The sequence below is a fragment of the Zootoca vivipara genome, chromosome 5, assembly GCF_965207765.1.
Source record: "Zootoca vivipara chromosome 5, rZooViv2.hap1.1, whole genome shotgun sequence".
Taxonomy (NCBI): domain Eukaryota; kingdom Metazoa; phylum Chordata; class Lepidosauria; order Squamata; family Lacertidae; genus Zootoca; species Zootoca vivipara.
Genome location: NC_142588.1, coordinates 95,290,304 through 95,312,107, shown reverse-complemented (window position 1 = coordinate 95,312,107; position 21,804 = coordinate 95,290,304). Strand labels below are relative to the sequence as shown.

General features: G+C 48.6%; 1 protein-coding gene across 4 annotated transcripts in view; it reads left to right on the top strand.

Moving 5' to 3' along the window:
- The first annotated feature begins 7,408 nt into the window (after positions 1-7,408).
- Positions 7,409-21,804, top strand: part of IL1RAP (interleukin 1 receptor accessory protein) — an 84,736-nt gene continuing 70,340 nt past the window's right edge. Inside the window, exons 1-2 of one of the 4 annotated variants that reach the window (XM_035133260.3) lie at positions 7,409-7,648; positions 9,770-9,905. The gene's annotated coding sequence lies outside the window, so the exon portion shown is untranslated. The remainder of the gene's footprint in view (positions 7,649-9,769; positions 9,906-21,804) is intronic. The other 3 variants (XM_035133258.3, XM_060274260.2, XM_088669876.1) reach the window with 3 other exon arrangements.

Below are 21,804 nucleotides of genomic sequence, written 5' to 3'. Positions count from 1 at the left end.
CCCCGAGAGACGCAATCCTAGGGGTGCCATTGCCGCTGCCCGCCCCACCCCCAAAATGCGGTGTGCCCTGCCCCAAAACATGTGCCAGGTCATTGCACACGGTGGCGCGCTCTGCCCCCAAAACGTGCACCCCGCCCCCAGAACATGCGCCAAGGCAGTGGGGGCAGCGCACCTGCTCTCCGTCCCCGGTGGCGGAGCATGAAGCTCCGCCGCTGCTGGGGGGCAACCCCCCCAACCTAAACATAAATTCTTGCAACAGATAGAGGAGGGGAGAAAGGGAGAAAAGTTGTTTTCTGCTGCTCCAGAGAAGCGGACACAGAGCAATGGATTCAAGCTACAAGAAAGAAGATTCCACCTAAACATTAGGAAGAACTTCCTGACAGTAAGAGCTGTTCGGCAGTGGAATTTGCTGCCAAGGAGTGTGGTGGAGTCTCCTTCTTTGGAGGTCTTCAAGCAGAGGCTTGACGGCCATCTGTCAGGAATGCTTTGATGGTGTTTCCTGCTCGGCAGGGGGTTGGACTGGATGGCCCTTGTGGTCTCTTCCAACTCTATCATTCTATGAACAGTATGTAGATAGATATCACAGTCACATTGCACCATGGATAATGTAGTTTCAAAGCTCTGTGAACTGTATGCTGTGTGGATGCAGGGTTTTGGGGGAACAGCGAAAAAGGGAAATGAGCTATACAGAGTCAGAGCATGAGTCCAGCCTCGTTCTGTATGGCCTCCACTGAAGCACAGCAACACTGCAGTGTTTCAAAGAGGGAGTTTTTACGTGGAGATCTTGCCAAGATCTCAACCCGGGGGCCTTTTTATGCAAAGCAGCTATGCCACCCACAAAGACATGGCAGGGCTTTCTAAGAAGTAATTTTGACAGGGGAGGGAGGAATTTACTCAAAGGAGCACTTTAAACTCGGGGGGTGGATTTTTAATCTTCCTTCTAAATAATTAAACATACATTTATTTCAGTAATGTCTTAAAACATGCATTCTAATAATAAATGACTGCAATTGAGAGAAACTTGGCATTCAAAAATTAATTTGTTTCTCGCCCCGCCCCCGCAAAGCACTAGACCTCGTGGACTTCCTTTGAAGCCAAATGGTGGAAGATTTGAGAAAGAGAAAGAGATGCACTCGGCAGATAAATGATGGAACTCCCTCCAGCAGGAGGCAGTAAAGACATCAGGCTTTAAAAGAAGAGGGCTATTAGCCAGGATGGTTACGCTCTACCTCCACAGCAATAATTCAGAATCCCAACTGCTGGGGGTCATGAGGGGAGAGGTCTTCTTATGCTTAGGATCATAGAGTTCTAGGCTTGCAGAGTTGGAAGGAACCCCCAAGGGTCATCTAGTCCAACCCCCTGCAATGCAGGAATCTCAGCTGAAGAATCACTGATGGGTGGCCACCCAACCTCTGCTGAGAAACCTCCAGTGACGGAGAGAGTCCACCACCTTCTCGTGCAAGTCTGCTCCCTCCACTGTTGAACTGCTCTTACTGTCAGAAAGTTCTTTCTGGTGTTTAGTCGGAATCTCCTCTCTTGCAACTGGAATCCTTCGGTTCGGTTCCTGCCCGCCGAAGCACCAGAGAGCAGAGAGCAAGCAATCTTCTGTGCAACAGCCCTTTAGGTGTCTGAAGGGGGCTCTCGTATCATCTGTGGTGGTGGCCTCATATTATAGCTGGTAGGTCAGGTCCTTCATCATGCCTAAGAGAGCGGCAGCAAGAGGGGTCAAGGATCTCGAGGGCTATGAATATGCAGGGGATCTCTCAAAGCTAATCACTGCATATATATCAGGAAGGCCGGATTTAGGTTTGATGAGGCCCTAAGTGAGGGACACGGGTGGTGCTGTGGTCTAAACCACTGAGCCTCTTGGGCTTACCGATCGGAAGGTTGGCGGTTCGAATCCCCGCGACGGGGTGAGCTCCCGTTGCTTGGTCCCAGCTCCTGCCAACCTAGAAGTTCGAAAGCACGTCAAAGTGCAAGTAGATAAATAGGTACCTGTCCGATGGGAAGGTAAATGGCATTTCTGTGAGCTGCTTTGGTTTCGCCAGAAGCCGCTTACTGGTAGTCATGCTGGCCACATGACCCGGAAAAGCTGTATGTGAAAGTGTGCAAACACCGGTTCCCTCGGCCCATAAAGCGAGATGAGCACCGCAACCCCAGAGTCGTTTGTGACTGGACTTAACTGTCAGGGGTCCCTTTACCTTCACCTTTAGCTACGGAAGGTAATGGGGCCCTTTATATGTCCAGTTGTCCTTTGTCAGCAACAAATTGTCACTGTTTTTTGTGTTGAATATAGTTGAATATAGTGGGACCCAGGTGGCGCTGTGGTTAAACCACTGAGCCTAGGGCTTGCTGATCAGAAGGTCGGCGGTTCGAATCCCTGCGACAGGGTGAGCTCCCGTTCCTCGGTCCCAGCTCCTGCCAACCTAGCAGTTCGAAAGCACGTCAAAGTGCAAGTAGATAAATAGGTACCGCTACAGCGGGAAGGTAAACGGCATTTCCGTGCGCTGCTCTGGTTCGCCAGAAGCGGCTTTGTCATGCTGGCCACATGACCTGGAAGCTATACGCCGGCTCCCTCGGCCAATAACGCGAGATGAGCGCCGCAACCCCAGAGTCGGTCATGACTGGACTTAATGGTCAGGGGTCCCTTTACCGTTATATGCTATATGGTCATTGATGGACCTAATAGGTATCTCAAGCCATTTGCACATAACAAAAGGCTAGCAGGCGGGGGCCATTGTTTACATCATAGGAGCCTACACAACACAAAACACCGTTGCTGTATGTTTGTCTTATTTTATTTGTTTTTTATCTTCTATTTTGGAAATGTACATCCAGTTTTCTTTTCCTTTAATTTTTTTGGGGGCCCCCAAGATAGTGGGGCCCTAAGCTATAGCTTGTTTAGCTTATACATAAATCCGGCACCGTACGTCAGGTGCCAAAGTGACCGGGTCTCTGGCATTCGCTGCATTTTGTGGCTTCAGTATTTCCAGCCGCAGATGCTGATTTTTGCTGTTCTCCCAGTTCCATTCTATGCTGAGCCTCTACTTTCCTGTGAAGTTTTACTAAGTTTTATTATTGTTCATTCTATTTACACTCGTACCTTGACTCCCGTACGCCTTGGGAGTCGAACGTTTTGCCTCACGAATGATCGAAAACCGGAAATGAGTGTCCAGCTTCCAGATGTTCTTTTGGAAGCAGAACGTCCGATGGGGCTTCTGATTGGCTGCGCTTTGGAAGTCGAACGTTTTGTAAGTCGAACGGACTTCCGGAACGCATTCTGTTTGACTTCTGAGGTACGGCTGTATTTAAAACCTGCCTTTTCCCAGGCAGGGACTGAAGGGGGCTCACATGAATTAAAACAACACTGGTAAAATAGGAAAAGCTACAAACATATGAAAGAAAATCTAAGGGGATTAATGCAATGTTGTTGTTGTTGTTGTTGTTGTTGTTGTTTTTAAAAAAACCCAAATCTATTAAAAAATAGAAAATAAAAACAGCACTACTGAAAGCCCTTTCCTTAAAAGAAAACACACACACACAAAGAGAGAGAGTCAGTTCCAAAATGCCTGTTGAAATAAGACAGTCTTCATCTGTTGGTGGAAAGAAAACAACAAGGAGTTTGGGAGCAGCCACCAAGAAGGCCCTGTCTCATGTCTCCGTTAAATAGTGCCTCCAAGGGTGGCAGGACTGAGAGAAGAACCTTCCCTAAAGATCTCAAAACCTGGGCAGGTTCATATGGGAGGAAACAGTCCTTCAGATGGTCTGAGCCTAAGCAGTAGGATGGTTGGAGGCAGAATGCCTCTGAATGCTAGTTGCAAGGAGAGGGTTTTGAATCCAGAGGGGGGGATTCATGAGGTTTGGAGATTTCTTCTCTTATGCTGTATGTTAAAAGTGCCATGAGTTTGTATGAGTTATGGACCTGTCCCAGGAAGAGATTTGGCCCCAAAGACTTAACCGTCTCAGAAGAGGGCAGTTACGTGTGGTTGCAAAGAACAGATATGTAACTCTCTCATGTTAGCATGACTCAAATACATGGCAAAATTCTGGATGTTCCTCCACGATTTCACAACCAGGGCTGGGAAGTGATAGGAGGCCGGCCTTCACATTTCCTCCCCGCTCTGTTCTGTTTGTTTTTAATAATTTGGACCTCGAGTGTGTTTTGTCTCCAGAGAAGGAGCTGAAATGAGAAAGCAAGCAAATAATCAACAGGATTATTTTTCTATATTTCAGCCTTCTACTTCATTTCATTGAAAAGAGGAGGAGATTCTCAATGGGGGGGAATAAAACTTTAAGAGAAAACATGGAGGTGGCCCCGATACAAAGCTAATTTTTTGGTACATGGATCTGCAGGCAAGGTTCTCCATCAACAGAGCATCCTGAAATAAATGTTTCCCAAACAACAGCAGGATGCAACTATTTTAATAAAACAAGGCCTTGTGTCAACATATAACACCTGCACTCAGAGATGGCACCGGTTTCCGATTGGCTACTGGGCCAGGTTCAAGGTGGGATCACTTTACCTACAACATCGCCTCACCCATATATGCGTAGCTTCTAGTGTGGCAGCACAGAAACTTTGGGACTCCCTGCCTCTTGAGATCAGGCAGGTGCCTTCGCTGTACTCTTTTCGGCACCCGATGACAAGATAGTTGTTTTGACAAGCCTGCTCAGATGTTTAGAAAGTTCACTCAAGTTTGAATATGTTTTAGTCTACTGTTATCTTCACTTGTTGAAAGTTTTGAACCACTGTGCTTAATTCTTCTTACTAGCAATTTCATTGCATTATCTTTTTTGTAAACCACTTTGGCATGCTGTTGTTGTTTTCAATCAAATGCTTTGTAAATTTTATGAAATAATGATAATTGAAAAATAAGTGTTTCTCTTCCTCTGAATTCAATTGCCCAAATAGGGTATTGGCATGTGTTTGTGAAAAAAGTAGAGAATAAGGGGGTTAGTTTCTAAAGGCAACAGTGTGAAGTAACAGCTTGCCAAACTTTGATACTTCACATCCTGCTTCCTAAAACAAATAAGCATTTCCAAATGCAGCCTCTTTGCCTCCCCCTGCCCACCAATGGGAAGTTAGCAGAAGTTTGAGGGGGGAAATCCCTCTGAGTCTCATTTGAGCTGTAGTTATGACACACCACAAGAAACTCTTTCTCTTCCACTGTTCCAGATAACAGGGGAAATGGGGGACGGCAGTCTTGCAAAATGATCAAAAGCATTGCATATTATTATACGTAGAGGAAAGTGCGGAGAAGCAACGGCTGTCAGTCCTTTGGGGGAAAGAGTGAGCGGATCATTAATGGTGCCGGCAGAGACACATTTTGGATGCCTGGGATTAATTGATGCCTTCACTGCTTTTGGCTGTTTCAGGAAGGGCGCGTGTGCAAAAACATCTGCCCACCTCTGGATCCAGTAGCTAGAGCCTATGCTTTGCATGTAGAAGAACATCTCAAGTTCAGTCCTCAATGGCATCTCCCGGGAGGGCTGGGAGAAACCTCCACTGGAAACTCTGCAGAGCCAGATAAAAATAATGATAATTTATTATTTATACCCCACCCATCTGGCTAGGTTTCCCCAGCCACTCTGGGCGGCTTACAACAGGAAAATGAAATAAAATAATCTATTAAACATTAAAAGCCTCCCTAAACAGGGCTGCCTTCAGATGTCTTCTAAAAACCTGGTAGCTGTTTTTTTCTTTGACATCTGATGGGAGGGCGTTCCACAGGGCGGGTGCCACCACCGAGAAGGCCCTCTGCCTGGTTCCCTGCAACTTGGCTTCTCGCAACGAGGGAACCGCCAGAAGGCCCTCGGTGCTGGACCTCAGTGTCTGGGCAGAACGATGGGGGTGTGAGATGAGCATTAGAAGAACGTCTTCTGGGTCAGGCCAGTAGTCCATCAAGTCCAGCTTCCTGTTCTCACAGTGGCCAACCAGATGCCCCAATGGAAAACCTGCGGACAGGATCCAAGCACCAGAGCCCTCCTCTCCTCATCAGTGGTTTCCAGCAACTAGTATTCAGAAACATTGCTGCTTCCAAGCCTGGAAGCAGAGGAGAGCCATCCTGGCTAGAAGCCACTCATAGTCCTCTCCTCCTTCACAAATTTGTCCAGTCCTCTTTTGATTCAGGATGGTGGCCATCACTGCCTCCTTGGGCGTTGGCGGGGGGCAAGGGGGGCAGCTTCCCCACAAATCAATACAAATCTGAGGTTCTGCCCCCCCCAAACAAAAGCCTGCCCCCCTAACAAATTTTCTGGCTATGTCCACAACTGCCTCCTACAGGAGGGAGTTCCATAGTTTAACTACGATCTGTATGACAACATACTTTATTTTGCCTGTCCTGAATTTTCCATTTTTCAGTGTCCTTGCATGTCCACATGTTCTAGTGTTAGGAGGGAGGAAAACTTCTCTCTAAGCACTTTCTCCATGCTATACCTAACTTTACACATTTCTTTCTGCTGCTTTCAGTGTACCGGTAGAAACTCTACTTCAAGGCTCCTGGTTGAGCGTTCATTGGAAGCTGCCTCTTAGAGGACTTCTGGCGTCAGGGGGAAGTGGCCTTGTGGGCCAAACTCTGACCCAAGTTTGTCCCATGGGCAAGCTATAGCTTAGGACCCACTCTCTTGGGCCCCCCCCCCAAAAAAAATAAAGAAAAAAATACTGGATGTACATTTCCAAAATATAAAAACCAAATAAAAAAAACCTACATACAGCAACAGTGAGTTGTGTTGTCTAGGCTCCTATTCTGTAAGTAATAGATACCTATTAGGTCCATAAATCACCATATACTAACTATAGCATAATTCAACAGAAAAAAACAGTGACAATTTGTTGTTGACAAAGGACAGCTGGACATATAAAGGGACCCATGACCTTCAGGAGCTTAAAGGTAAAGGGTAAAGGGACCCCTGGCCATTAGGTCCAGTCGTGACTGACTCTGGGGTTGCAGCGCGGGGCCGCGGGCCTCATCAAACCTAAATCTGGCCCTACTTTTTTGGTCAAGCTAAGCTTAAGTACATAAATAAAAAGCAAATCTAGAGTTCACTGACAATAAGTTTCTGCTCCTGCGGGCCAAGGAGCCAGGTTTAAATAAAGCTCAGAAGACAGGGGCAGATGAGGAGCAGCAGATCCCATATACTTACTCCAGAGGAGGCTGACAGCAGCAAAATTTAAATATTGTAGGGGAAAACGCTTTGTACTTAGTAATTGTTTTTTATTTAAATACAATAAAATCTGCATGTTTTTAAAAGGAATGCACTTAGCAGGTGGGTCGCGCAATCAGAGTCTCCGCGCTGGGCACATCAGAGAGGAGGATCTCGCCCTCCGGGGTAAAGGCGGGCCGTGCCGCGCACCTCCCCTTCCCCTCGTGCATCTGGAGGAAGGCGCCGCCCCGGCCTCCGCCTCCCCGGCCGCCTGGAGCGCAACCCCGGCCCGGCCCGGCGCCGCCGCTCCGCCCCGCCCCTCCAGCCGCCCGCTGCTTTGCATACCTCCACGTCACGGCCTATCAGCGCGCCGGCGGGGCGAGGCGTGGGGAGAATGGGGGGCCGAAGGAGGCGCCGCCGCCGCGGAGCGAGCGAGGCGGACCGGCCAAGGGAGCCTTCCTCTGTCGGCAGCGCGGCAGCCGCGACGGCGCCCCCGGAGGGCGAGGTGAGCGAGGCCGGGAAGGGCGCGAGGGGGACGGACGCCCGCTTGGCCGAGAGAGCCTTGCTAGCCTCCGGGCCAGGGTGCCTGCCGGGGCGCCTTGCCCCGCTGCCTCTAGTCGGCGCGGACTCCGGGCAGGCGAAGGGGATCCGGACCGCGTTTGTCAGATCCTTCGTGCGGTACCCCGGAGGAGTTAATCCGGGGTAGCCCCCGAGGTTCACACGGGAAGGAAGCAGGGTCCCCCGGGTCGTAGCTTCGTGGCAAAGCGCCTGCCTTGCAAGGTCCCGGGTTCAAATCCCAGTTGTGTCTCCGGAAGGGTGGGGGGAGAGGCGCCCTGCCTGGGATCCCGGAAAGCCGCTGCCGCCCCGTGCAGGCATTACTGAACAAGGCGTAGCAAAGGTCGGTGGTGTAAACGGCTCCCTGTCGCGCGGCGCTCGGAGGCTTCCAGGCGCGGCGTGGTGGTCCTACCTTTCCGGGCTGTCGTCTCGCCACACCGCGCGAGGCTCCAGTTCCGTCCTTGCGCCCTTCAGAACACATTAATTTTTTTCCAAGAAAACCAGATTGCGAGCGCAGTGGCTCCGATCCGGAGAGGGTAACGCGGCGGGGGAGCCTTTAACCCATTACCTTCCCACGAGATCGGGATCCGGCCCCCTTTTCAGCTGCACTTTGGCAGTTCTGTCTGTTTGGGGGCGGGTGGGCAGCCCTACCGGAGCGCCTGGCTCCTGCTGCGCCAACTTGCCGAGAGCCTTCCCCGCCTCCGGTTCTTCCTGGTCGGCGGCTCGGAGCTTGAGCGCCGCGCGCTGGAACAGACACCCGGAGGATTTGAGAATGGAGTCGGCAGCTGCGCTCGGACGATCCCTGCTGCTTGGACAGCTGCCCGTCTTCGCTTCTCTCCCAAATCGCCTCGGATAGGAAGGGGAATGAATGTTAACCGAAGGAACGCCTGGCTGCAGGGTCCGATCAAAGGGGGCCTTCTGGGTAGTGGCGCCGAGCCCTCCCATCAGATGTCAAGGAAATAAACAACTATCTGACTTTTAGAAGACATCTGAAGGCAGCCCTGTTTAGGGAAGTTTGCAATGTCTGGTGTTTTATTGTATTTTTAATATTTTGTTGGAAACTGCCCAGAGTGGCTGGGGAAACTCAGCCACATGAGCAGGGTATAAATAATAAAATATTATTAATTATTATTTTTATTATTAATGCCTGGCTCTTCCAGCATCCTAGTCTGACAGTGGACAGCCAGATGCCTCCCCACCCACAGGCAGGGCAACCCCCAAGCAGGATCCGAGCGGGACAACAGCTCTCATTTCCTGCAACTGGGGGTCATCTCGCCTGTAATTCTGACAAGCAGCTTCCTGGGAGCAGTGCGATGTTTGTAAGAACCTAAGTGCTTGCACTTAGGGACGTCGGTGGCGCTTAGGGACATCGGTGGCGCTGTGGTCTAAACCATTGAGCCTGGGGCTTGCTGATCAGAAGGTCGGCGGTTCGAATCCCCACGATGGGGTGAGCTCCTGTTGCTGGGTCCCAGCTCCTGCCCACCTAGCAGTTCAAAAGCATGTAGATAAATAGGTACCACTCCGGCAGGAAGGTACTGCTCCAGCGGGAAGGTAAACGGCGTTTCCGTGTGCTGCTCTGGTTCTCCAGAAGCAGCTTAGTCATGCTGGCCGCATGACCTGGAAAAACTGTCTGTGGACAAACGCCGGCTCCCTTGGCCAGTAAAGCGAGATGAGCGCCGCAACCCCAGAGTTGTCTGCGACTGGACTTAACTGTCAGGGGTCCTTTACCTTTTTAAGTGCTTGCAGGATGAGGCCCAGCATCCTGTTCTCAGCCAGATGCCCATGACAAGCAGGATCCGAGCACCACAGCAAACCCCGCCCCCTTACTGGCTTTTCCAGCAACTGGGACTGAGCAACATTTCTCCCTCCTTCCATGGGGGCAGAGCAAAACCATTGTAGCTGGTAGACATCAAAAGCTTCCTCCTCCTCTCATCCTCTAGCGCAGTTTCCATCACTGTCTTCTGCGGGAGCGAGTTCCAGAGTTTCCACTTTTGAAGGCAGGCAAATGCTCTTGCCGTCCGAATAATGCCACATGGGGAAGACTAACGCCCGTTGCTTGCCTTTGCTCCAGGGTGGAAGCGGGAGGCCTGTTCAGAAACAACAGCAAGGCTGCAGATGACCCCCTCTCTGTGGAGGAGCATTTATATCATGCTTTCAAGCACTTGGAGGGTTTGGTGTTTGTGACCACGAGGTTCTTCAACTGCAAGGTAGGCCAGTGTGATTATTGTCCTGTTACAGGTGGGGGGGGCAGGTGCTCTGGGGGCAAGAGGGCAGCGGCTTGCTTAAGGGTGCTGCCCAAGAGAGATTTGGTCCCGAGGACCTTAATTCCAACTCCCCTTTCTTAGCTGTGTCTCTGCGCCACCAGCCGCTGGACTCCCGTCAGCTTCTGAGTACCAAAATGGAAAACTCTGCAAGGATGAGGAGCAGGTGGTCCTCCAGGTGTTACTGGAGCACAACTCTCACCATCCCTTGAATTTAGCTGTCCGGCTTGGGACGAAAAGGATAACCCCAAATAAAACCTTCCTCTCCGCACTGATGGCGAACCTATGAGATGCTGGCACGCGCCCCTTCAGCCCCTTCAGGCTGTTGTTGTTGTCCCCATTTGTTCTCCCACTCCTCCTCACGTACAGCTTGTCTCCGCTGTTAAAACCCGGATTCTTTTTTTCTTGTTCTTGTTGCTGGTTGCCAAAGATTGTTTTTTTAACCCTTTCTGTGCTGTTTTTTCTGGCGCTTTGGCAGACTATGTCGGTGCTGTATGTTAGTTCCAGTGAAGGTATTATTCGTCATTTATTTCTGTTCTCTTTCCCCCCCCAAAAAAGTGCAGCAGCTTTGGGGCACCCCCCCCCAAAAAGGCAAAACAACTTTTGCACCCCCAAAAAACCTCCAAAACTTTGGTCAGTAGCTCCCCCCAAAAAGCTCAACAACTCTGGGCACTTTGTGATAAATAAGGGTTTTTTTGGTTTGGTTTGATTAAATAATTAGTTTTTGATTTATTAAATACACTTATATATTACAATTATACATTTTTGTTGTTTAAACTATAAATATTGTGAAATTATGGTTTTTTTCTTGAAGTGACACACCACCCAAGTTATGCACGTTTTTGGGGTGAATTTTGACACACCAAGCTCAAAAGGTTGCCCATCACTGGTGTAGATCTTCTGTGTTTTTTGTCTTCTCTGGCAATGTTTTTACTATCTCACCGATCCTCGTGCAGATTGCCTTGAGTACCTGGTTTATTGCAAAGGTGATTCCTAAGTTTTGAAAACAAACAAACATGCACGTTTTTCCAGCTGCCTGTGGAGAGCCTTCCAAGTACCTGCAGGGTAGCGGCTTGAGATAAACAATGAACCTAAGAACTGACCGAGAGTAGAGTCGCTTCTGACTTCCTTGGGATTAATTTGCACTTTCCTTCTGAGCAAACACAGGCTCCTTACCACTGGGTTGTTTTAAACTTTGTATCATTCGATGTTTGTTGTCCTGGGTTCGTTTCGGAAGAACGGTAGGATAGAAATTTAATGCATAATCACAAATAACGTCCCGTCCCCTAGAATCAGACTCTTCCCCCCTCCCCCATTCCTACCTACCTTTTCTCTCCTAGCTTTTCTTGATTGACCTTCATTTGTACAGCTTACAGGCAAGGCCTGTTCCGACTTTCAATTTTTCGCACCTAGCCATTTCAGACACATTAAAAAATGCCTGGTTAGGATCATGCAGAACTTGATCTTTTGAAGAGGAGTGAATGTGATAAGGAGGTAGATTGCTATCTCCCAACCTAATCAGCCCTCTAATCAGAAACAAAGTCATTTCCCTTTCTAAAACCTGGAAGCTCACTTCTTTAAAAAAAAAAAAAGTAGCCTTGTGGGCTTCAGAAGCCGAGCAACTCAGACAATTTTGTGTGTGTGTGTTTGTGTGTGTGTGTGGCACAAGGAAAGGAGACCATCTTCACTGTATCTATAGCTTTTCAGGGTGAGTTTAGGCACTGCTGAATGTGACTCGAGTATTTATATACTTTATAAATTTATATGCTGCCTTTACCCCGGACTGGAACTCAAGGCAGCTTCCACAAATTAAAGCAACACGAATAAAATACTGCGCTACTGCAATGTGCTCTGTGTGGAGCTTCCCTTGTGCTTGCAGTTAGTGCAGAATGCTGCAGCGCGATTGCTGACAGGAGGGCGGCCTTATCAGCAAATGACACCTGCGCTCAGAGTCCTCCTGCGCTGGTCATCGAATTGCTCCCGGGCCGAGTTCAAGGTGTTGCTATTGGGGTATAAAGACAATATCCCACATGTGTCTACCGCACTGCTTGGATGGGTGGAATTAGCACTGCCACAGCTGCCACGTAATACCCTGTTCCACATCTGTAAGGAACTTGTTCTTTTAGTCTGGCAGCCCCTGACTATACTCTGGAACTCCCTGCCAATTGATATCAATCAGGCACCTTTGCTGTACTCTTTTTGCCACCTGCTTAAAACATTCTTGTTTAGACAAGCCTACCTTCAGCTTCAGCTTCACGATCTGTCTGTCTGTGAAGCTGAGGCTCCAATACTTTGGCCACCTCATGAGAAGAGAAGAATCCTTGGAAAAGGCCCTGATGTTGGGAAAGATGGAGGGCACTAGGAGAAGGGGACGACAGAGGACGAGATGGTTGGGCAGTGTTCTCAAAGCTACCAACATGAGTCTGACCAAACTGCGGGAGGCAGTGCAAGACAGGAGTGCCTGGCGTGCTCTGGTCCATGGGGTCACGAAGAGTCGGACACGACTAAATGACTAAACAACAACAACCCAAAGGCTTAGAAAGTGGAGGCAATTTTAATCTGTTTACTTTTTTAACATATGTGTGTTTTAAAATGATTTTTCTTCTTGGTTTTCATTTTTCTTTGAAACAAATGAATGCCAGCGCTTCAAATTGTGCCCGGAAACAGGTAGCCAGTGAAGCTTTTGCAACAGGAGAGTTATGTGCCCCTTGTAATGAGAGAAGGAGCAGGTCTTGCTGTGGCTGCGTACCTTTGCATGACTTAATAATAGTGTTCTGCATTTTTGGCATTTCTGCCATGCTGCTTGCGTGCTTGAAGTGCTCTGCGCACAACTCCCCAGATTCCAAAGTGATGGACGGTGGTTGGTTTGGAGCGAAAGCAGCCGGAAACGAACCTCGTTCCTTCTTAGTGGATTCCAAGTTACTCTCCCAATGTGTTACCATTAGATTTCATTTGTGTGGACCTGGCTGGGTCTTGCATTAGCTCTGCCAACGGGCCGTGGCTCTCTCTTGCTGGTCCTCATTTTGCATGTGAGATTTTCCGTCTCTTGGTATTCACAACCTACCATACTTTTCAGTGCATGAGACTAGGTTTTTTCCATTAAGAGTCCTGCTAAAAATGGGGGCCGTCTTATACATGGGTAGTGCATAGGGTGGGCGTTTGATTGGTTGCTGCTAGCGGCTATTGTGCGTGTTATTGGTTACAGCGCCAGTGGGTGGTGTTGATTAGCTGACGCTGCGGCAATTGGGCTTGCGATGTGCAGCTTCTTCTGATGAGGGGACAGCCGAGAGGCAGATTTAGTGACACGTGCGGTTGAGCGATTTCCAGCAAGCTCCCCTAAGAAAAGCTCAACATCCCTTGGTAACCCCCCCCCCAAAAGCTCAACAACCCTGGGCAATCCTCCGCAAAAAAGCTCAACAACTCTGTGCCATCTGCCCCCCCATTTTCTTAAATTTGAGTCCCCAAAAAGAGGGGGCATCTTATACATGGGGGTGCGTGTTATACAAGGAAACTTATGGTATATATTTAGTGTCTGCTCAGTGCTGTCTCCCACTTGATCCATGTGATGAAGAGGACTCTGGCCTAGAAAAGTGAACTACCGGAATAGATTAGTTTATCTTTAATGTGCCTCAATATACTTTTTCTCTTGGATTATGTATAATCTCATTAGCCTTTACAACAGGGGTCCCCAAACTAAGGCCCAGGGGCCGGATGTGGCCCGTCCGTGCGACCCAATTGTGCGGCCCCCGACGACCCCTGCTGCTGCCCGCTCTTACCGGCGTGCCACGGTGCGGTCGCCCATCAAGTTGCGCACAAGCTATTTTTGGTGCCGCACTGACCCGGAAGTGCACCGGAAATGACACCTGCGCATGCACAGAAGTCATTTCTGGTGGCGCCCCACACCAGAAAAAGCGAGTGAGTGCACGTATGGGAGCGCGTTCCCCCACCCTCCAGCCCACCACGCGATCGGCGCCGGAGGAACCGACCCGAAGCTGGGTAAGTTGGGGGCCCCTGCTTTACAACGAGCCTGTGAGGTGGGCCAATGTTATCCTCCTCATTTCAAGTTGGGGGACTGAGGCAAAGGTGACTGGATTAAGACCCTCTGAAGAATTTATAGTTAGCAATACTGTACATATCTGGAGAGCTCTTGACCTACGGTCTTACGGTGTGGGTGCCTGCCTAGGCATGCAGAATGTGGATGTACGTTTTAATTCAGTTTTTGGTTTATTGGTCAAGTTCTGTTTTGAATCATTTAAATAGTTTTTAAGGTTTTTTGCTGATAATTATATTGTTCTCTTTGTAAACCACTTTGAAGGCATTTGCTTATTTTATCAATAAAGCAGTGTATAAATTCTTTAAAACAAACAGATATTGTGTAAGTTTGTAAGTTTTATGCATGGCATAAACTCGAACTGGGGGAGATGCAGTGAAACTGAATGCTTGAAGATTCACATAAATGAGAAGTCCTTCATGGAGTGCGTACTTGAACTGTGGAACTCCCTCCCACAGGAGGCAGTGATGGCCACCAACCCAGAAGGCTTTAAGATTATACCTAGGTCTGCCTTTGAAGACGGCTCGCAGAATTCAGTGACCTGGTTGCTTACTGGAGCAAGCCTATTCCACCAATCCTGCTCCAACTGCAATGGCTACCAATTAGTTTCCAGGCGTAAGTAAGTAAGTAAGTAAGTAAGTAAGTAAGTAAGTAAGTAAGTAAGTAAATAAAAATAGTAATAATAAAAGACACATTCACAAGGGACAAGAGGGCTATCCATGGTTCCTAGCCAGCCTGACTCTGCTCTGCCTCCAGAGGGCTCTCCAGAGGGGAAGAGGGGAAAAGGCTCTTGTGCTCAGATCCTGCTTGTGAGTTTCCCGTAATGGGCATCTGGCTGGCCACTGTGAGAACAAGATGCTGGACCAGATACCATAGGCCTCCATCAGGTTTCATCTTAAGTTCTTATGTTAGTAAAGGTAAAGGGACCCCTGACCATTAGGTCCAGTTGTGACCGACTCTGGGGTTGCGGCGCTCCTCTCGCGTTATTGGCCAGCTTCCAGGTCATGTGGCCAGCATGACAAAACCGCTTCTGGCGAACCAGAGCAGCACACAGAAACGCCGTTTACCTTCCCCCTATTTATCTACTTGCACTTTGACGTGCTTTCAAACTGCTGGGTTGGCAGGAGCTGGGACCGAGCAACGGGAGCTCACCCCGTTGCAGGGATTTGAACCGCCGACCTTCTGATTGACAAACCCTAGGCTCTGTGGTTTAACCTGCAGCGCCACCCGTGTCCCGGGTGTTAGTATACACTGCTTATTTTATGTATGCATCCTATGTTAGTATACACCGCTAAAAGCTTCAAAAGAACTGCTGTGCTTGCCTCATATTTCCTTGCAGTCAGCATCCATTCCTCTATCTGCTCTCGACATCCATTCATTGTTACTAAAGAATGAATGAAAGGGCAGGTTTCATGCAGGAAAAAACAAAGCACTGGGGGAATTTTGCTGGCTGAGGGCCACTCAAGTGGAGGAGGCAGGAAGACAAGACTCTGGCACAGTAGAGGCGAAAGGCAAGTCCCATCCTCCAGAAACATTCATTCTAAATTTAGAGTGGGTCAGGCAGCAGAGAGGCAACTGTAACAAGCGATTGTGTACGGAAGGAGAAGCCGCTCCAGGCTCTCATTGAGCATATATCCAGCCTGACAAAAGCAGCCCATTCAGAAACACTGTCGTTACTAAGCAATATACCTGCTTCTTTGAAAGAGGGCAGAGGGAGAGAAATGAACTCGTCCACAATGCACATAAAAAAGACTCCCGAGAGGATGAGTTTGTTGCTATTGGGCCGGTAGGTGTACAAATTCAAGAGCTGCAAATTCTGGGCTGCATTTTGAGCAGGCCTGGCAGTGTCTCTGCCTCTATGTTGGGTTCAGGGTTGTATTAGGGTGGCGCTGTGGTCTCAACCACTGAGCCTCTTGGGCTTGCTGATCAGAAGGTCGGCGGTTCGAATCCCTGCGACGGGGTGAGCTCCCGTTGCTCGGTCCCATCTCCTGCCAACCTAGCAGTTTGAAAGCATGTCAAAGTGCAAGTAGATAAATAGGTGTCAGGAAGGTGAACGGCATTTCTGTGCGTTCTGGTTTCCTTCACGGTCCTCCGTGCGCCAGTAGCGGTTTAGTCCTGCTGGCCACATGACCCGGAAAGCTGTCTGTGGACAAACACCGGCTCCCTCGGCCTGAAAGCGAGATGAGCACCACCACCTCATAGTTGCCTTTGACTGGACTTAACCGTCCAGGGGTCCTTTACTTTTACCTTTACCTAGATTTATTTTTCATTTCCATATGCTAGGAAGCGAACTTCTTCTCGCAGCACTGTTAAACTATGGAACTCCCTGCCACAGGAGTCAGTGGTAGCCACCAACTTTGGAGGGCTTTAAAAGAATTGATGCTTTTGAATTATGGTGCTGGAGGAGACTCTTGAGAGTCCCAAGGACTGCAAGAAGATCAAACCTATCCATTCTTAAGGAAATCAGCCCTGAGTGCTCACTGGAAGGACAGATCTTGAAGAAGCTGAGGCTCCAATACTTTGGCCACCTCATGAGAAGAGAAGAATCCTCGGAAAAGACCCTGATGTTGGGAAAGATTGAGGGCACTAGGAGAAGGGGACGACAGAGGACGAGATGGTTGGACAGTGTTCTTGAAGCTACGAACATGAGTTTGACCAAATTGCGGGAGGCAGTGGAAGACAGGAGTGCCTGGCGTGCCATGGTCCATTGGGTCACGAAGAGTCGGACACGACTAAACGACTAAACAACAACAAAAAGAGGACAAATCAATGGAGAAGAGGTTCATCAGTGGCTCTTAGCCAGGATGGCTTGGCTCTGCCTCCACAGTTGGAGGCAGCCATGGTTCTGAACACCAGTTTCTGGAAACCCCAGGAGGGCAGAGGGCTCTTGTGGGCTTCCCATAACGGCATCTCTTTGGCTACTGTGAGAACAGGGTGCTGGATTATGTGGTGCCCCCTTGGGTCTGACACAGCAGTTCTTATGGGGACTCCCTCCCCACTTTTGTCCTATCTGGTTTGTGTGTCTGTTGCTTAATGTGGATATGTGATTTTATTTAATAGATAGATAGATAGATAGATAGATAGATAGATAGATAGATAGATAGAGAGAGAGAGAGAGAGAGAGAGAGAGAGAGAGAGATGTGGGAGGGTAGGTTTAAATAGCCACATTTTCCCTTATGTTGCAGTTTGAATAAAGTGAATGTAATAATACAAGCAATCCCGATACTTTCATCTCGGAATGGTTGATCCCATGGCAAACTACTTAAACAAGCACGTTTGAACATTGCTGCCTCTTGCACACATTCTGATTTGTTTGGGGAGAAGTGGAGGTTTATTTTTGGGGTGGGTGGTGGTTGTTTTGTCTGCATTTTTTTTTTTTTTTGCAATTCTGCAGCCCAAAACTTCATGTGTGTCTGAGCATCCCTGACTCTGAAGCAACCCTTATGTGCGGAATTATTATGCCGAGCAGAGATGTTTTGATGTTAACGAGTGGCGACGGACGCCTCTCTGAACAGTACTCTTTCATTTCCCCTCTCTCTCCCAGCTACATTTACTGGAACCCCGAGACAACTGATGAATTCCAACTTGTGGAGAGAAATAGGGTTAGAGTTTTGGAGCATAACTTCTTTGGGATGATAGGTATTCAGGCATGGAAGAGGCTATAAATTCAGTAGAGTGCCACAGTTAATGAAGGGGGGGGGATACTTCATTCTTTCTTCTGCTCCTCCCTTTCAATGTGTTTTTTCGTCAAATATTCTTCCTTCCTTTGAAAGTTCTGTTTTGTTAATAGACCTGAGATTTCAGACATTGCTTTTCATGACCTTTTCTTTCTTGCCCTAATTCCTTCGTCTTGTTGCTGTTTTTAAATCTCAGTCCTGGTTCTGTTAAGCCAACTTGTGCCTGGAGGTGCCATTTAGGTCCTGCACCAGGTCTTGCTGCGAAGGCTCAGTGCTGTTATTATTTATCATCCTTGCTGAAGGCAATCCTCAGGTCCTCGTCACACCCATTTATAGCGCCGCATCTTTGAGAGCCCAGGGAGAGTTTGTTTATTAACAAGTCTTGTCTCAGAAAAGAAGCCGTTGCACACTCCAGTTGGTGAGTGTCGGGCCTTGGACAGTCACCTTCCAACAGGTCACCTTAGGCCAAACTCATCCCCTTTTGGCCACATTTGAGAGCCAGTTAGAGCTTCTTAACCCCACTGGTTTGGTTGATTACCTGAGACTGAAAACCAGGGGGGTTGCTGAGCGCTTGCCAGACCAGAAGCGATGGCCGGTGGTGGTCTTCCAGACCGGTGGGGTGCCCATTTGTACAAAGTGTATTTTTGGCTCTCTTCGTGTCCAGGTGCTGGTTCTGCCATCTGTTGCCTGGGGAGAACGGCCCCTGCTCTCCACCCTCTGATTTGTGCAGCTGGTCTGTTTTGGCCCCTGTGCCCCAAACCGAATCCAACGTATGAGCTCATGCCTCTTCCACTTGACTGTCCTCTTACTGTCCCCCCTGTGTCTTGCTGCGGCTTTGTGTCAGGCCTGTGGAGATGGCAAGTAGGCAGGGAGGTCAGGCAGGCAGGCAGCAGGAGGCTACCTTGAAGGCTGAGCCAGGAGAAGACGTTTCATTGTAGGTGTGTATTGCAAACTGCTTGCCTGCAGTCCTAGGAAGACAGGAAGCTCCCTTCTACTGAGTCAGGCCACTGATATACAGTGGGGAGGTTGGTTTCCGGGTGGGAGTTGATCACAGTGAGGATATGCCAAGCATGCCTTCCTCTTGGCACATTTTCCCCTTGTGCCCTGAGTTCAAGTGTCTTCAAAGCCCATGACACCTTTGGTAAAGGCTGTTCTCCGATTGGAGCGCTCACAGACCAGTGTTTCCCAATTGTTGGTGTTTATAATACTTTTTTTTTTAAAAAAAATGCCTTGAGAGAGTATTTAAACCTCTTTTGTTGACACCAGCATTACGCTTTCCCATAGCAAAAATAGCAAGGGAGTTTGATGGTTTCCCTGTGGTCCTGGAAATACCCTCTCCCATGATCATACACCTCCATCACTAGGCGTCACTTAGTTACTGCATTGAGGAGATGCAAAGGGTGAGCAAGAGAACAGAGCCATGTGCAGACATATGCGCTCCCACAGCCTGGGTCTCGAATTGGGAAGTGATGTAGAATTTCTGCAAAACACATTATCAGTGGGGCCGGACTGGGAAAACTGGTAAGATCCAGTTAAGGAGGAACCTTACAGTTGAACGTTAAAGTGGAAAACAACTCCATGCAAAGTACAAGGAGGGTTCTGGTACGTACAGTGGGAATGGGGGTCAGTAAATCCTGTTGAAATTTGCACCTAGCAGTAACCTTTGAGTTTCTGTCAAACCAAGAACGATGAGCACAGACCCAGTTTTCTTTGGTTTTACTCATGTGTAAAAAGTTACTGTTCAGGGCTGGACTTGTCAAGGCTTTCTGTAAACCTTTGCAGGACCAATGATGCAGCAAGCTTGTACCACGAATCCCATCAATTTCCCACTGTATTTCCATTCCGAATGGCATCCTTAGAGGGACCATTATCGGACAGGGCATTGCGTTTCTGAAAGGTAGGAAATGAATCCCATCCACTCTAGTGGCCGCAGTATTATTTTGCACAATTGCCTCGTGACTTAGACAGGGGCCCTGAAGTCCTGCACTTTGATTAAGGCTCTTCCTGCAATTTTTAATCTGGGTTTGATCATTTACAAATCCAACGAAATTGTGTGTGTGTGTGTGTGTGTGTGTGTGTGTAGAATCGCTGCAAAGACCAGTCACAGCTGACTTAATATCTTGGAGCACAGTCCTCCTCCATGTTGTCTTCTACGGAGAAACAGGGCAGGGGTTGAACACAAGTGTATCTATTTTCTGCACAGCAATAAACTGCATTTGTGTCTCGTGCCAAGGCTTTTCCCACCTCTTTAGCTGGCAGCGGAGGAGGTTGCTTGTCCTACGGTAGCTGCTAAATCAATTACCTTAAAACCAACTGGGATTTCAACCCTCTCCTTCAAGGGGGAAAGAGGAGTTTTCCACTTTGCAAGACACTCGCTTAAATTGCAGAGATTAAGAGCACATTGACATTGCAACAGTTCGTTCCATGGTTTGGCAGCTCTGGTGGAAATTCACAGAATTGCACAGTTGTGTAGATGACCCAAGGGTCATCTACTCTAACCCCCTGCAATGCAGAAATCACAGCTAAATTTAGAACCAGGATCGGATCTGTCATGAAGCAAGGTGGCATGGCTTCTTCGGCAATGGAGGGGAGGCAATGTTAAGGGTTGGAGAGCATGTGAAAAGGACCTAGGAGTCTTGGTAGACCACAGACTTGACATGAGTCAGCAGTGTGATGCAGCAGCTAAAAAAGCCAATGCAATTCTGGGCTGCATCAATAGGAGTATAGCATCTAGATCTAGGGAAGTAATAGTACCACTGTATTCTGCTCTGGTCAGACCTCACCTGGAGTACTGTGTCCAGTTCTGGGCACCACAGTTCAAGAAGGATACTGACAAGCTGGAACGTGTCCAGAAGAGGGCAACCAAAATGGTCAAAGGCCTGGAAACGATGCCTTATGAGGAACGGCTTAGGGAGCTGGGTATGTTTAGCCTGGAGAAGAGAAGGTTAAGGGGTGATATGATAGCCATGTTCAAATATATGAAAGGATGTCATATGGAGGAGGGAGAAAGATTGTTTTCTGCTGCTCCAGAGAAGCGGACACGGAGCAATGGATTCAAACTTCAAGAAAGAAGATTCCACCTAAACATTAGGAAGAATTTCCTGACGGTAAGAGCTGTTCGGCAGTGGAATTTGCTACCAAGGAGTGTGGTGGAGTCTCCTTCTTTGGGGGTCTTTAAGCAGAGGCTTGACAGGCATATGTCAGGAATGCTTTGATGGTGTTTCCTGCTTGGCAGGAGGTTGGACTGGATGGCCCTTGTGGTCTCTTCCAACTCTATGATTCTATGATTCTATGAAAAGCTGAGCAGATCTCTCTAAGTGATCTTAATCCACTGGGAAGTTCTCCCGCCAAAGGAAGGAGCCCACTTGTTTTATGTTTCTTCAAAGGGTAGGACCAATGGATTAAACCAGGGGTCAGCAAACTTTTTCAGCCGGGGCCAGTCCACTGTCCCCCAGACCTTGTGGGGGGCTGGACTATATTTTTGGGGGGAAATATGAACAAATTCCTATGCCCCACAAATAACCCAGAGATGCATTTTAAATAAAAGGACACATTCTACTCATGTAAAAACACGCTGATTCCTGGACTGTCCACGGGCTGGATTTAGAAGGCGATTGGGCCGGATCCCACTCCTGGGCCTTGGTTTGCCTACCCATGGATTAAACTGAGAAGAAAGGATTCTGGCTAAACATTCAGAAGGGCTTTCTGATGGCAAGAACTGTTTGACAGCAGAACAGACTCCCTTGGAAGGTGGTGGGTTCTCCTGCACTAGAAGTTTTAAAAGAGAGTTTGGATGGTCATTTGTCAGTGATCCTTTAGCTGTCACTCCTGCATTGCAGTGGACTGGGCTAGATGACCCCTGGGGTACCCCTTCCAACACCATAATTCTGTGTTTCTCCCTCCCTGCTGTGAAAAGCTTCACCTGCTTTCTGAAGTTCAAGCTCCAGTTAGAAGGTCAAGAGGCAAGCCAGGCTGGCTTCTGGTCAGTTGGCAACCTTTGCTTGGTCTTTCCTCCCTGACAACCATCCCAGAAAAGGAGCCAAACGCCCCGGCCAAAATGGCAGGTGTAATTGCACCGGGGGATTGGTTCCAATTGGCTGCCGCTGCTACCATGTGA